This window comes from Myripristis murdjan, chromosome 11 (genome assembly GCF_902150065.1).
Source record: "Myripristis murdjan chromosome 11, fMyrMur1.1, whole genome shotgun sequence".
Lineage (NCBI taxonomy): Eukaryota > Metazoa > Chordata > Actinopteri > Holocentriformes > Holocentridae > Myripristis > Myripristis murdjan.
The window spans coordinates 5,644,276-5,659,650 of record NC_043990.1 but is presented as its reverse complement, the minus strand read 5'-3'; the positions used below and the strand labels follow the sequence as shown (position 1 = coordinate 5,659,650).

Below are 15,375 nucleotides of genomic sequence, written 5' to 3'. Positions count from 1 at the left end.
GCCTTCAGGTAAAATTAAACTTTAATCTTTCTTATATTCAAAATGGATAAATATGGCACTTTGGAACAAAACTCTCAAATGAACTGACTCTTGTGTGTTTTCAGAAGTGTCGCTGTGACCCTACACGATGGATTTGTTTTAACGTGACTCTCAACACCCAAATACACTGGAGGCATCTTTAATTTCATGTGTCATTCCTTGATATCATAATTTTATTTTAATATAGCCAATATTTTACATACAGGAGTTTTTAAAATACTAGCTGACTTGAGGCTAACAATGAGCGCTGATTAACAAAATGAGAAAACAATCAAAGTTGACAACGTTTTTGGAAAGTTTACCTGAACTCAAACACAAGTATAAAGTTGTGCATACCACCACCATGTGGAGAAAACACATTATCTTGTGTTTTTCCACAAAAACAGGGGGAAAAAATTGAAAAACTTGGACTGAGGCAATTTGGCGGGAAAGCTGCTGCAACTGATAAATTTGTTGTTTTGTTTTGTTTTTTGTTTCAGTTTGTGTCTTTTGTAAATGTGGGGAATCTGACAAAAAAATGTCTTTTCACTGTTTCCTGATTAACGAACAACTGAGAAAACAATGGATAGTAAAATCTGGAGGGATATTGGTCCATATTTCAGAGTAAAACAACATATTTGATAACCTGTTAGCTACTACAGCTAACATTAGCATTCCTAGCTAACATTACCATTTGATAGCATTACACATTTCTGATGTCGGATAAAAACACGGCAGGACGGCTAACGTTACACTGCAGGCTTAAAGTCCACGGTGTTCGCTGATATTTCAACATTAATTTACACTTTTCCTGTCTTATCATGTAACCCTACTGAATGGTAATGTTAGCTAGGAATGCTAACGTTAGCTTTTGTTTAACAGTAGCTAACGGGTGATAAAATATGTTGTTTTATCTTGAAATATGGACCAATTTTCATCTGGATTTTCACCATCCATTGAAATTGTCAGATTCCCCAGGTTTATAAAGGATCTGATGCTTCCAGTGCATTTCAGGAGTCCACACACACACACACACACACACACACACACACACACACACACACACACACACACACACACACACAGAGTACCTTGTGATGTGAGGCCATTGTTGATCTTTGCTGATTTATGATCCGTACTTGTGACGTATGAAGTTCATCGTATGACACAAAGTGTATTTTCTATCTTCGGTCGGTGGCGGTTTTTGCGTGGATTCCTGTAGTTTCTCAAGTAAATTTCACTCCTGCTGCACTTTGAGAATATAATATATATAGATATAGATATATTTATTGTTCATTTATTTATTTTGTACTACACTGAAAAAAATATCTGTCTTGACAAGTATATAATTTACGCTCAAGTATATAGGCGGCTCAAATTATTTCAAGGATATCTTGGAATCGACGAGTGAGATTCGGCCGCCTTATCGGCACGTTTTTCACTTGTTTTAGGAAATATTAGATTGTACGAGGGGACTTGTTGAGATGAATATTTTTGCGGTCCGGGTCGTGGCTTCGTGGTGTGCTGCTGTGTTCGTGGATGATACTGACGTGACGTGTTGCACGGTGGGGGGAGGAGACGCCCCGCACGCCCCTCCCTCCGGTCCTGTCCTGTATTGTATCGTATTGAGCCTCCCCTGCGAGGACCTGCCGCACCGCGCCCGCACTCTGCATTCACTGCTGTAAACTCTGACCATGGTACCACTGTTACTCCCAACTTCACCTCGAACCTGGGTCCCGACGCGGGTCTGAAATGCTTTCGGTCGCCCGGCTTGCCTCGCCAAGCTCAGACACCTCCGAGATGTGTGGAAAATCCCCACATAATTGGCATCTCAGAGAAGAAAGTGCCAATTTTACGTATAATATGGCAAATTAAATGCTTTAAATTTATACAGAAAGCCGACGTTTGTGGCTGAACCTGTAGGGTGCAATCACGCCGATTTGTCGTCTTTGGTCGGAACGAAAAGTGGACAGCGAAAGAGTTTTGCTTTAATCCACTTTTGCATTTGTGACGTTCAAACTGCCCGAACACAAGCAAACGCACCCGAAATAAGAGAAATCAGAGCATCACAGAAACGACTTGAAGGGATTTGAGCCGGCGTGTGGACCCAGGTGTGCAGCTCCACCCCCTCCCCAGCTACCTGACCCACATGTACAAACTGGACGCTCCACTTCACTGTACAAAGATAGGAGAGTATAAGTATTCATTTGTAAATAAGTATTTTTTAAAAAAGAGTAACTATTGACTATTTATATGTTGACTTCCACGGTCAAATGTGTGTGTGTTCTGATTGTGTTTTTGTCGTTTGTTTTTGTTGGGGTGCACATCTTTATCGAGCGCAGACGCAGAGGAGAGGGTTGGAAGAGGAAAGAGGAGGAAGAATCGTGTTCGTTTTATTTGTTTTAATGCTGTTCAAATCGTGCTGACAGAGTTCGGTCAGGGTTTTGGACGCCATCTTGAGTGCTGGCAACGTGTAACATGACGTTGCCACGGTGACGGCCAGCATGGTGAAAGTGAGTCGCCGTAGGATCACGTTACTTAGCAACAGAACAGCCGTGCAGCAACAAGGGCTGAGATGGGACATTTTACGATTCATATTTTCACCCTCCAAAAAAAAAAAAAAAAAAAAAAAAAAAAAGTCAAACATCATAAATCAGCCTTAATCTCACTTGGGGAAATCGTAATTCAAGAATTCATAACTCTTAACTGTTAGAGTTAAAAGTTTAGATCAAATTTTAGAGACCAAAAATAACAAATAAGATTTTTTTTTTTTTTTTTTTGTAATTTTGTATGCAGTTGTGATGTCTTTTCATGGGAACCAACTTGACTAAAAAAATCAACATGACCTTATTGGAGAAAAGACGTTTTAACAAATGTATTCATGCTTTGCCTGCCGTGACCTTTGTTTTGTGTGTGTGTGTTTGTTTGTTTTATTGTTTGTTTGTTTGTTTGTTTGGTCCTGACCTGTGAGTCAGTGCTGTGAGATTAAATGTGTTCAGTGTATCACGTACTGTAAGTCTGCTGTTTGTGCCTCTCTGCTCCTCATGTGTACATGGATGGTATTTGTAATGTTGTGTGTGCGTGTGTGTGTGTGTGTGTGTGTGTGTGAGAGAGAACGTCCCCCTGCTTGTGTATGTGGTCTTGATGCTTTTGTGATGACAGTGGTGACACTAAGAAATGAGAAGAAAACTCGTATTTCCAGGCTGATGAACCGCCTCAGCGTGACACACACACACACACACACACACACACACACACACACACACACTCTGCACCGCCGCACCCCAGCTGTCTCTGTTTCACCTGTGTTTGTACATAACAGATATATATATATATATATATATAATGTTGTTAAATAAAAAAATATACATCATCTATCAACACACAGTGTGAAGCCCGGTGTGAAGGTTGTTTTGTTCTTCATGATAACATCATTCTGATTCTGATTTTCATATTTCAGCATAAATTGTGCAGCTCTGGGAAATCATTATCAACCTGTTACATATGGCCTCTGGAAAAAAAAAAAAAAAAAGAAAGAAAGAAAAGAAAAAAGAAAAAGAAAAGTTGTCTTTCTTTATTTTTATTTCGAGAATCTATCTTCATATTGGCTAACGTGACTTTGATACAACTAATTTTAGACTTTAGAGCATAATTCAAGTCATAAAAGTTGGTAAACTGCATTCTCCAAACAAAAATTTTGGGGTAGATAAAAAAAAATAAATAAAAGAATTCAGCATTCATTTTCAACTCATGAAGCAACGATTTCACTTCATTTTGTTAAATGTGAAGTATTTTTAATGTTTTAATTCATTTATGTGTGAGGAGTGGACAGGTGATGCCTTCAAGTGCACACCTGTCAGGAAAACACAGAGGATAACTGGCAGGGTTTTTTTCCCCCATGTGCAGGCTATTATGTGATATTCAGGATTCAAGAATTACAAAATGTAACGATATGAAACAATATGGGAAAAAGGAAAAAAAGATAATTTAGGCTAATAATAACAATCAGCTCTTTATAAGGAGGAACAGTAAATGAGGTTCTCATGTTCTTTGCAAATTTCAGACTTTATTAATAACATAAAATAAACCACAAATGCATCACAGTTGGGGATTTTTTAGGGGATCATATTTATGGAAAATTTACATACATGAGGCATGAGGTAAAAAAAAAATAAAATAAATAAATAATAATAATAAAAAAAATGTTTTATTTTCTTTTTCCAAACATTTTACCCTTTATTTGAGAATTAAAGTCATGTTGCATGTATTTTTCAGTAGAAAAGATGCTGTAAATATACTTGAGTGTAGAAATAAATCACACTGAAGAAGGATTAACATGCTGTAGGGGAAAGTAAAAACACCTTCAGGGTCTGGCAGTAAATCTGAGCTGCCTGGTGGTTTTTTTTTTCCTGCAGCTGCGAGCGGCGCGTCGGGCGGCGGTGAGTCTCCGCTCGGCTCCGAGCTGCTCCGTCATTCCGTCGCGCCGGAAAAGGCTGAGCAGCGGAGAAAGGAGGCGTTGCCCACCACATCAGCTGCAAATTTATGCAAAACAGTAAAAAACGCTGCTTTCGCTGCCGCTGCGGCCGCCGCACACGACCGCCGTGCTCGGACACAGAGGCTCTAAGCTCCGCCACAGCGGCTGCGGGCGTCCGGGGGCGTTTGCAGCGCAGAGCCGGGTGCACGGCCGTGTTGAGGAGCGGTGACGGTAAGAGCGGAGCCCCGTCTCCCTGCCAGACACACGGCGGCTAGCGGGATGCTAGGAGGAGGAGGACCGCTAGCCTCCTGCAGAGCCAGCCGCAGCAGCAGCGCTGGCCTCGGCTAAAATTAGCCACCTGGCTCCCAGACCATCAGAGCAGTGAAGGTTAATGTGCAGGTGGAGGAGCTCGGATTGCAAAGTAACGCTGCTGGTGGTGGGACAGCTGGCAGCCGTGAGGGGGGGGTGGGCTGAGGAATGTGTGTGTGTGTGTGTGTGTGGTGTGTGTGTGTGTGTGTGTGTGTGTGTGTGTGGTGTGTGTGTGGGATTAAAGAAAATCTATATAGTGCATGCTTTAAACCGCTGAAAACCCTGATGGAGTGGAGTCAGGATGCTTTTGTCCGGTGAATTGTAAGAGCAGGTCCAGAGAGGGTTCAGGGTGTGCACCTGAGCAGGCAGTAACCGGGGGGGTGTGTTTCCAAACGTGCAGGTGATGCTCAGGGAGTTTCTGGAGGATGCACACACATGTGGATGTACAGCATCTGCAGGAACTCGGATCATGCATGATTTGGACTTGACAGCGTGCACCAAAACGTGCTGTATAAAAGTGCAGGGAGGTGTGTGTGTGTGTGTGTGTGTGTGTGTGTGTGGGGAAAATGCATTGTGAAGAATATTGACGTATTCAGGAGAAAGGCAAGTCAATATCCAGTGGTGTGTGTGAGCAAGACAAGTTAGAGTCAACACAGACAGACAAGAAAAGACTGAACTTGTGTAGTTAAACATGCAGCATCACATAGCTACAAAAAAACAAGCTGGAAACCTGCAAAGACATGAATTCCAATATTTATTCATTCTTTTAGTCGTTCAGTAATTATTTATACATGCAGTTCTTCTCTATATGATTTCCAGTGCCATGATCTGGGTCAGCCTGCCTGCATTAAGTAGGGTGTAAATAATTTCATTGGTTTCAGTGGAGAGTTTAAGCATCACATGATGTTTCAGAGGCTCTCCCACACAGAGAGGAGGAAAATCCCACAGAAAACAGTGAATCTTTTCAGTTTCATAGCAGGGAAGTGGTCCGATGTGAAGCTGTTGGCTCTTTAAAAACCCGTGTCGGCGTGCGAGCAGATGAGTGATGTTACACGTGGCTCGTCTCTTCTTCACCGGCCAGGCGCTGAGAAAGTGGAGGCCGTATCTCACTCGGCGTTTGACTGATTGACGGCTCCTCTGTTTCCCCGCCAGTGATGGAGACGGATGGGGAGCAGAGCCAGCAGGGCGCCTCCACCAATGGGAACGCTGCGTCTGGGACGAGCTCCCGCCCCTCTCCGATGAATTCCATGTCCCTGTACGAGAGACAAGCAGTGCAGGTAGGTGTGTGTATGCATGCATGTGTGTGTGTGTGTGTGTCCTTCAAGTTGTGGCTGATTTGCTGCATCTCTCCAAACACTAGACAACTCAATCGGAGTGTTCAAATACGAGCCGTGAGCTCAGATTTTGTAGCGCTCTCCATGTGGTTCACATCAGAAATGGGGGGGTAAAAAAAAAAAAAAAAAATCCTCTCCATGCAGGTTTTGCTCGTCACGCTTATCAGAAACAGATGAAAGTAGCAGCTGTTGCTCCTCGTTTAAACGTCTCCTAGTTGGATGATCAAACCCAAAAAAAAAAAAAAAAAAAAAAACACAAAAGGACCTCCAACGAGTCCATGAGGAAATAGGAAAAAAAAAAAACAAAACCACATGACTTCACCTCAGTTATACCATATTTTTTATTAATGCTCAACATCAGGCTCATGTCTTCCAGCAGATAAGCCTTAGGCAGATGCTGGCCATAATTAAACATGTGACATAACAAAAAAATAAAAAATAAATTAAAAAATGGAGAGAGCTGGGATGCTGCAGAGTTTTCGGTTTGCAAATGTCCTGCGGGCGGGCTCTCTTTGAATAAACACTTCCTTAAAGGTGCAGTATGCAAAATTTGGCCACATGCTTCAAACAAATAAGGGACATTTGACCAGAAAGCACAGTCCAGTACAGTTCCAGTGCTGTAGCGCTAGACAGGCTTAATGCATTTTGCATCGTTGAGCATGGTTACTGCCGGGAGCAGGAGGCTGGAGATGAAAAACGGCTGTGATGCTACAAGACTGGACAGGTTAGGGGTTAGCTGGTTAGCTGGTTAGCATGCTGACTTCACTAGATATCTCTGCAACACAGTACATGTCTTTGACATAACAGCAAAAGTGTTATTTCTTTGCATTCTGCTTATAATTTTAGTAAACTTTTGAATGTTTGAGACTAAAATTCTGGCCAAATCGTACGTACTGCACCTTTAAAACAGGGGACTCAAAGGCTTTCCAAATGTATTAAAAAGCCTTTTTAGGATGGTTTTGTGTGAATGCCTCTGATTGGCTGGAGGTGTGTGTGCAAACCCTGAGATGCAGGCATTGTCCAGCCAAAGCTGTTCTATAAGGGAAGACTGTCCACTTTGATGTGAAATGCATCTCGGCTGTAGCCACGCCCCTTTCCTGACGAGGAGGCGGGACACGGTGCAGTTTGAATGGAAGTCGGTGGAGATTCCTTTGCAGTCGGCTTCAGCTGATATCTGTGCTCTTAACAAAAAAAAATAAATAAATAAATAAACGTGTACTGACGTATTGTGCAGGCAGCCTGTCAGTGACGATGTCAGCGTTCTCCTGATCTGCTGACAGATGCTGTGTTCAGTACAAATGTGCAGTAAAAATGCATTTATTTTTAATTCATAAGTCATTTAGTTTTTTGAATACCTGTGGACATTTATTTAGTAGTTTTTTTTATTATTATTCAAAATAAGGGCACTGCAGAGAGTCCAGATCTACAGAAGCCAACAGAGATAAAGCAGACAAAAACATTAGTGTTAAATAAATGTTAAGTTCAGTTCAGCAGGTTTGCATCTCAGTTGTTATTAATATTCAATTATTTTTAGATGCAACAAAAGAAACAAAAAATAAACAAAAAACCCACAATATTGCATTAGATATCTGCCATAAATATAAAAAAACTCACATAGGTTGACCAATAATGTGTAGCAAAAAAATAAAATAATGAGATGATCCATAAATTAGTCCATTAATCACTTAATCAATTAATTACCTTTTTTTTTTTTTTTTTTTTAAATTGCTGGCAGGTCACGGTGGAAGTGGGATAATGCAATCTGAGATGTGCATTAAACGGTTTAATGACACAGTGGATTATCCTTTCCTCACTCTGCATGGCTAATCTAGATTAAAACAGCCCAAACACATTTCAGCCAACAGAGGAAAAAAAATCAAAACAAAATATGGGTGGTTACATTTTATCTTTTTTTTTTTTTTAAAGTTTATGGAGTGCTGTCACTTCCAGGGAGGGTGAGGGCAGAATCAATGAACTGAGACGCTTTTCAGCTGCGGTGTGTGTGTGTGTGTGTGCAGTGTGTGTGTGTGTGTGTGTGTGTGGTGTGTGTGTGTGTGTGTGTGTGTGTTGTGTGTGTGTGTGTGTGGTGTGTTGGGGGGACACAGGGAGGAAGGTGTGTGTTGCAGAAATGTGATTTATGTGTTAGTGGATGGAGAGACAGTGATGGAGGGGGAGGTGGAGGGGTGGAGGTGCAGACGGGATCGCTGTGTAATTCCTCCTCGGCTCACGTCGCCGCGCTCGCTCTCATCCCTCAACTTAGGGATGAGAGCGCTAAATCATCCCTCCATCTCTCCTCCTCCTCTTGTTGCTCTTTCTCTCCTCCTGCTCCTCCAACCCTTTTTCTTCCTCCCTTCTCCTCCTCTGACTCTTTTTGTCCTTCCTTCCTCTCTGTTTTCTTTACCTCCCTCCCCTCTTTCTTCATGCCCTCTCTGCTCCTGGTCCTCCTCCCCCTCCTCCTCCTGGTCCTCCTCCTGGTCCCCCTGCTCCTCCTCCTGGTCCCCCTACTCCTCCTCCTCCTCCTCCTCCTCCTGGTCCCCCTGCTCCTCCTCCTCCTCCTCCTCCTCCTCCCCCTCCTCCTCCTCCTCCTCCCCCTCCTCCTCCTCCTCCTCCCCCCCCCCCCCCCCCCCCCCCTCCTCTCCTCCTCCCCCTCCTCCCTCCTCCTCCTCCTCCTCCTCCTGGTCCTCCTCCTCCTCCTCCTCTCCTCCCCCTCCTCCTCCTCCCCCTCCTCCTCCTCCTCCTCTCCTCCCCCTCCTCCTCTCCTCCTCCTCCTCCTCCTGCTCCTCCTCCTCCTCCTCCCCCTCCTCCTCCTCCTCCTCCTCCTCCTCCTCCTCCTCCTCCTCCTCCTCCTCCTCCTGCTCCTCCTCAGGCCCTGCAGGCGTTACAGAGGCAGCCGAATGCGGCTCAGTACTTCCAGCAGTTGATGCTGCAGCAGCAGATCAACAACGCCCAGCTGCAGAACCTGGCCGCCGTGCAACAGGTACCCAGTGTGTGTGTGTGTGTGTGTGTGTGTGTGTGTGTGTGAGTGTGTGTGCGTGTGCGTGTGTGTGTGTGTGTGGTGGTTTTTATCAGTCCTTAACCTTGAAGGCGTTGTATTCTGTTCTCTTCTGTTCTCTTTGTTCTTTTTGTTCTCTTTTTTCTCTTCCTTTCGCTCTGTCCATTTTATTCTGTTCTATTTTTCTCTCCTATGTTCTCCTTTTCTGTTCTTTTTGTTGTTTTTTTTCTTTCTTTTCTTTCCTCTCTTCTTTCTGTCATCCTCTTCTCTTCTCCTCTTCTTCTTTGTTCTTTCACTCTTTCTTTTCTGTTCTGTAATATTCTTTTCTCCTCTGTTCGCTTCTTCTCTGCCGTCTTTGTTTTCTTCTCTTCTACTTTCTTCTCTCCTCTTCGCTCTATTCATTCTGTTCTATTCTGTTTTTTCTCTGTTCTCCTCTTTTTTGTTCTGTTCTTGTTTTTTCTTCTCTTCTCTCCTTTTCCCTCTTCCTCTCTTTGCTCCATTTATTCTATTCCATTCTATTCTTTTCTCCTCTGTTCTCCTTTCTGTTCTTTTGTTCTTTCTCTTTTCTTTACTTCTCTTCTCTCCTCTTCTCTGCACTCTATTCTATTCTACTCTTCTATTCTATTCCATGCTGATCTCATTTTTCTCTTCTTTTTCTTCTCTTCTCTTCTCTCTGTTCTATTCTGTTCTGTTTTCTTCTATTGTCATTCTGTCCCCCTGTTCTTCTTCTTCTCTTCCCTCTATTCTGTTCTGCTGGGTTCTACTCAGGCGACTCTGGCTGCGAGCCGTCAGTCCAGCCCCTCCAGCAGCAGCAGCTCCTCTCAGACCAGCAGCACCACGGCCTCAGCTGTACGTAAACAAACAAACAAACAAACAAACAAACAAACAAACAAAACCCTTTTCCCAGACCAGAGCAGACCAGTTCAGATGGAACGTGGCCTCTCAGTTGTTAAAAAAATGAGTAAATAACCAAAGTGTGTGTGTGTGAGTGTGAGTGTGAGTGTGTGAGTGTGAGTGTGTGTGTGTGTGTGTGTGTGTGTGTGTGTGTGTGTGTGTGTGTGTGCAGACTAACAGCCACAGTTCTCCTTATTCACCCACAAAACAGAAGCCACTTTGTTCGGCTTACAGTTTGTTTAAAGGCTCGTTATAGTCTCATATTGACCGGAGCTTCGTCCTTCACCAGGCCAGCGTCACCTCAGGAGGCGGGGCCACCACCAGCAGCCGTCCCATTGGTCAAGGCGCCTCGGCGACGTCCACCATCAGCCAATCGGTGCTGCTGAGCGGGACGGCGGGGGGACAGGGCCAGATGTATCTGAGGGTGAGCGTCACTCTGCTCCTGCACATGACCGGATGATTTCCTGCTAATATCATGTAAACAAACACAGCAGCCAATGTGCAGTGTTATTGTTTTGCTCCATAACTGTTTTTCATTTGTGTTTTCTCAGCCATACTGCTAACTCCACACTGCAAAAACGCAAAATCTTACCAAGATTATTTGTCTTATTTCAAGTCAAAAATGTCTTATTTCTAGTCAAAATATCTCATTACACTTAAAATAAGACATAAGACCTCAGAAGTAACTTGTTTTTAGACAATTGTCTCTTGTTTCAAGTGAAAATTTGCTTGAAACAAGTGAAAATTTGCTTGTTTCATTGGCAAAATTTGCCAGTGGAAAAAGTGAAAATTCAAAACAAAATTTGAAACAAGCAAATTTTCACTTTTTCAAGCAAATTTTCACCTGAAACCAGAGACAATTGTCTAAAAACAATTTACTTCTGAGGTGATCATGTCTTATTTTAAGTGCAATGAGATATTTTGACTAGAAATAAGACATTTTTGACTTGAAATAAGACAAATAATCTTGGTAAGATTTTGAGTTTTTGCAGTGCATCTATTTCTTAAGCTTTATATAAGCCCAGAGGAAGCTTTTGATTTACTTCAGGTCTCTTTTTGAAGGCTGATTCCAATGGTTTTGGATTGAAGCAGCACCAATGCATTCTATTTTTTTTTTTTTTTAATTTACCTGCTTTTATGCCATAATATTTCAAGGATCCAGTGTTTTTTAGCTCTTGAAGCAGCTTTTCAACACTAAAACTCTCTACTACCAGACTCCCACCCTGACAGTACTGTGTAAAGTCACATCAGCGGGTCTGACCCTCGCTGCCTGGTGTCTGTGTTCGCTGTCCCGCAGGTCAACCGATCCCTGAGAGCCCCGATCTCCTCGCAGCTCATCTTCATGCCCGGCAACACGGCACCCGCTGCCGTAGCAACGGTCACCCAGCAACCGCAGGCTCAGCAACAACAGCAACAACAACAACAACAGCAACAACAACAGGAAGTGACGCCCACATCCTCCTCTGGCAGCCAGTCAGATAATGACCAGGTTCATGCAGCTCATGTGTTTTTAATTTAAGGGACAAATGAAATTGTTTGCATCTTTCGGATTTTACATCAGCATCTTAAAGATTTTCTTGGTTGCAGCTCTGAAGTCCAGCCTGGTTTTGTGCATGTATTGTGGTGTTTAGTAACTGGAGATGCATTTGTCTGCCTTTCTCTAGGAAAAAATGAACTTTGTGTCTTCGTTGTTCAGATTGCAGTGCCGTCTTCAGTTGGCTCATGTTTCTCCTCACTGCTCTTGTGTTGCGTCTCTCTTCCCTCACACATTTTCTCCATCCTCGCTCTTTTTCTTCCACCTCTCCCTCGCCGTCTCCCAGGTGCAGAACCTGGCCATGCGAGGAGTCTCCAGCCCCAAGGGTGTCGGCGTGAAAACTGAAGCCCCGGAGAGGAGTGACTCAGGTAGGAAGGACAGTACAGTCATCCTGCTCACAATTACAATAAAAACAGTTTATACGACGATCATCTTGTCGTAAAAAATATGTTTTTCCCTTGTCTTTACCTTTACACTTGGTAACAATCTGTTCATCCTGCCAGAAGGGGGTGCTAATGTACCTAAAACCTGTTTGCCATCTACCGTTAAACAACAGAAGAAGAAGAGAATCATGTAAAACATGTGCGGCATGTTCAGTTTGGCTCTTTTCCACATGAGGGGAACTTAAAGGCAGCAGAGACAATTACAGCCGTCAGGATTAAAATATATAAAGATCTCATTGTTGAAGGTGTATACGGGTGTGGGATGGATGGGTGGGTGGGGGGTCTTGAGTGTGATATGTTATATATATATATATATATATATATATATATAATTTTTTTGAAATTATTATTATTTTTTTATTAATTTGTTTTTATTTCTTTTTTTATTCACTTAGTTATTTATTTACTTATTATACTTTTATTTATTTATTTATTTATTTATTTTTTAGCTTATTGTGTATTTTTATTTATTTATTTATTTATTATTTTTTGTTTTTGTTGTTCTGTAATTTTTGAAAACTTGCAGAACATAATGTAAGTATTGGAATACAGTGTACATCACCCTTCTGCAATAAAAAGAATTATCAAATATATATATATATATATATATATATATATAAAGACATAAATTTTACTCTTTGTACACTTGTGACTCATTAAATTTAACTTTAATGTGCTTTTTCTTTTTTTTTTTTTTTTTTTTGTCTTTTGTTTTCCAGCTGCCTTCTCTCTGGTCCAGTCGTCCCACCAGTCGACCCCCCAGTCCCTCCCAGAAACCCAGTCAGCCTCAGCCCCAGCTGGCCCCACATCAAGATCCCCACCTACCCGCAGCCCACCAACCTCAAATCCCACCCCTCAGCTTCCTCCGCCTCCTCCTCCTCCTCCTCCACCTCCTCCATCCCTCTAGTCCCAGCTCATGCTGCACGGCCCCCGGACGCTCACCACGGTACCACGGCCGCCACGGCCACGCACATCCTGGTCCCGACGTCCACTCGGCCTCGCAGCCTCACTGCTACCCGGTCGGCACGGCGACCATCAAAACCGGCGGTCAACGCTCAGACGCTGGTGGTGGCATCCGCTGCAGAAGACCTCCCTCAGCGCCGAGAAGTCGGGGGGGCACGGCAACGGGCCCGTCCCGATTCAGCCCAAAACACTACAGGGGCTCCGCCTGCCCCTCCAGCTGCCCTCCAGGAACCCCCCTCCCATCCTGCCCGCGCCGCCGCCGCCCAGCAGCTCCGCCCCGCCGCCGCCGCCGCACATCCCGGTGCAGATCGTGGGGGCGAGGCAGAGCACGCTGGGAAGCCCCCAGGCGCTGGCTCTGGCCCGGAGCAGCTGCAGCCAGGACGGGGCGGCGGTGCTCAGCAGCTCGTCCAGCCTGCTCACCATGGTGGCGTCCATCGCCTCCCGGGAGGGCGGGGTCGTGGGCCGAGGGGTGGGGCTGAAGACCCTGCAGTCGCCGCAGGAGGCGCCCTCGCTGGCCCAGGTCTCCCACGTGCACCCGCAGGCCAATCAGAGCGCCGGGACGAGTCAGAACGGGACGCTGGCTTCGGGCGCCGCCTCTTCCCAGGCCGCCGCCGTGTCCTCCCCTCCCCCCTCGCTCGCCTGCTCCTCGCTCTCCCTCCCGCTGGCGGGGGAGGAGCAGAGAGGAGCGCCGGCCGCCGTCACCGCCAATGGAGAGTCGGTGGGCGCTCAGCCGTCACAGGTCACTAAACAGATGACCGGCACGCTAAAGAGGAAGTCCGAATCCAGTTCAGCCCATGACGAGGATGGCCCCTCCCCCCTGCGGCTCCACCCGGTCATCGATCACGCGTCGGCGCTCCCGGCCGACACCACAGAAGCAGGTGACGAGAAGCCGGAAGCCGTGAAGCTGAAAAGTGAAATCTGCTTTCTTCCTCGTCACCTCAAACCCTCTTGTCCCTCTGCTCCTCTGTCCCGCCCAGGCTCTGCTGCGCCTCCTCCGTCCTCCTCCCCTCCTCCTCCTCCTCCCTGGCCCTGGCTGTGTCCCACGGCGGGGCGGCGGCCAGGGGGAGCGAGCTCCTCCCCCTCAGGCCGTGGTCAAACCTCACGTCCTCACGCACCCTCATCGAGGGCTTCGTCATCCAGGAAGGGGCGGAAGCCGTTCCCTGTCAGTACCTGGGGGGTTTGCTGTTTTTTTAGGTGCACGCTGAAGTTTAGAGTTTGAAAATGTGAAGAATCCCAATAGTCCAGTCATTTTATGACTCAAGGTCAAACAAATTGCAACAGAAGCAAACTCAATTGATTTTGTATCCTCGACATGTCCTGAGTGAGGGAAAAAAAAGCCCGAAGAATCCCACTGGGGGAAAGTTTCAAAAAAGACCAAAATATAGCCCATTCAAACGCCTACACTGCAAAAACGCCAAAATCTTACCAAGATTATTTGTCTTATTTCAAATCAAAATGTCTTATTTCTAGTCAAAATATCTCATTACACTTAAAATAAGACATGATCACCTCAGAAGTAACTTGTTTTTAGACAATTTCCACTTGTTTTCAAGTGAAAATTCACTTGAAACAAGTGAAAATTTGCTTGTTTCCATTGGCAAAATTTGCCAGCGGAAAAAGTGAAAATTCACTTGAAATAAGTGAAAATTAGCTAGAAACGAGACACAAATTTTGCCAATGAAACAAGCAAATTTTCACTTGAAACAAGAGACAGTTGTCTAAAAACAAGTTACTTCTGAGGTGATCATGTCTTATTTTAAGTGTAATGAGATATTTTGACTAGAAATAAGACATTTTTGATTTGAAATAAGACAAATAATCTTGGTAGATTTTGAGTTTTTGCAGTGTATTAACTTTTTTTCTCATGTGAATAGGGTAAAATTTTAACCTTCAGGTATCACCATGAAAATTGCTGAGTTGATTACTTACCTTAAGACAAATAAAAAAATGTATTGCAAGTTTGTTGAAATTGTTTATTGACATGAGCAAATGGTGCATATTTGAATTATGTACACACTAATGTGCATAAATGCTACAGCAGATATAAACCTTGGGTATGGCCAGGTGAAAATCTCATAATCAATCCTGTTGACATATAAGAGTCAAATACTAAACATTAAGGTCTGAATGGAACCCATTTAGGCTACCAATGAACATTAAGAAGAAGGAACCTAAAACCAGTCTTAGCAATTATCATTGCAGCATGTCATAACTGCTCCACTAAGGTGGTAGCAATCTTGAAAAATGGCTGCCCATTTGAAATTTCTAAGCGGCTACTTGTCAAGTGACCCATGGAGACAGCTCATCCCAATTTTCATGCTAGTATCATAAGAAGACCACTTATATGCCCTCGGTAGTAAAGCTGTGGAGTTTATGCAAATTTATGCAAATTAGCTCACGTTACTAAACAATTT

General features: G+C 44.1%; 1 pseudogene; it reads left to right on the top strand.

Moving 5' to 3' along the window:
* The first annotated feature begins 4,489 nt into the window (after window positions 1-4,489).
* LOC115368310 (polyhomeotic-like protein 1) overlaps window positions 4,490-15,375 on the top strand; it is a 20,298-nt pseudogene continuing 9,412 nt past the window's right edge.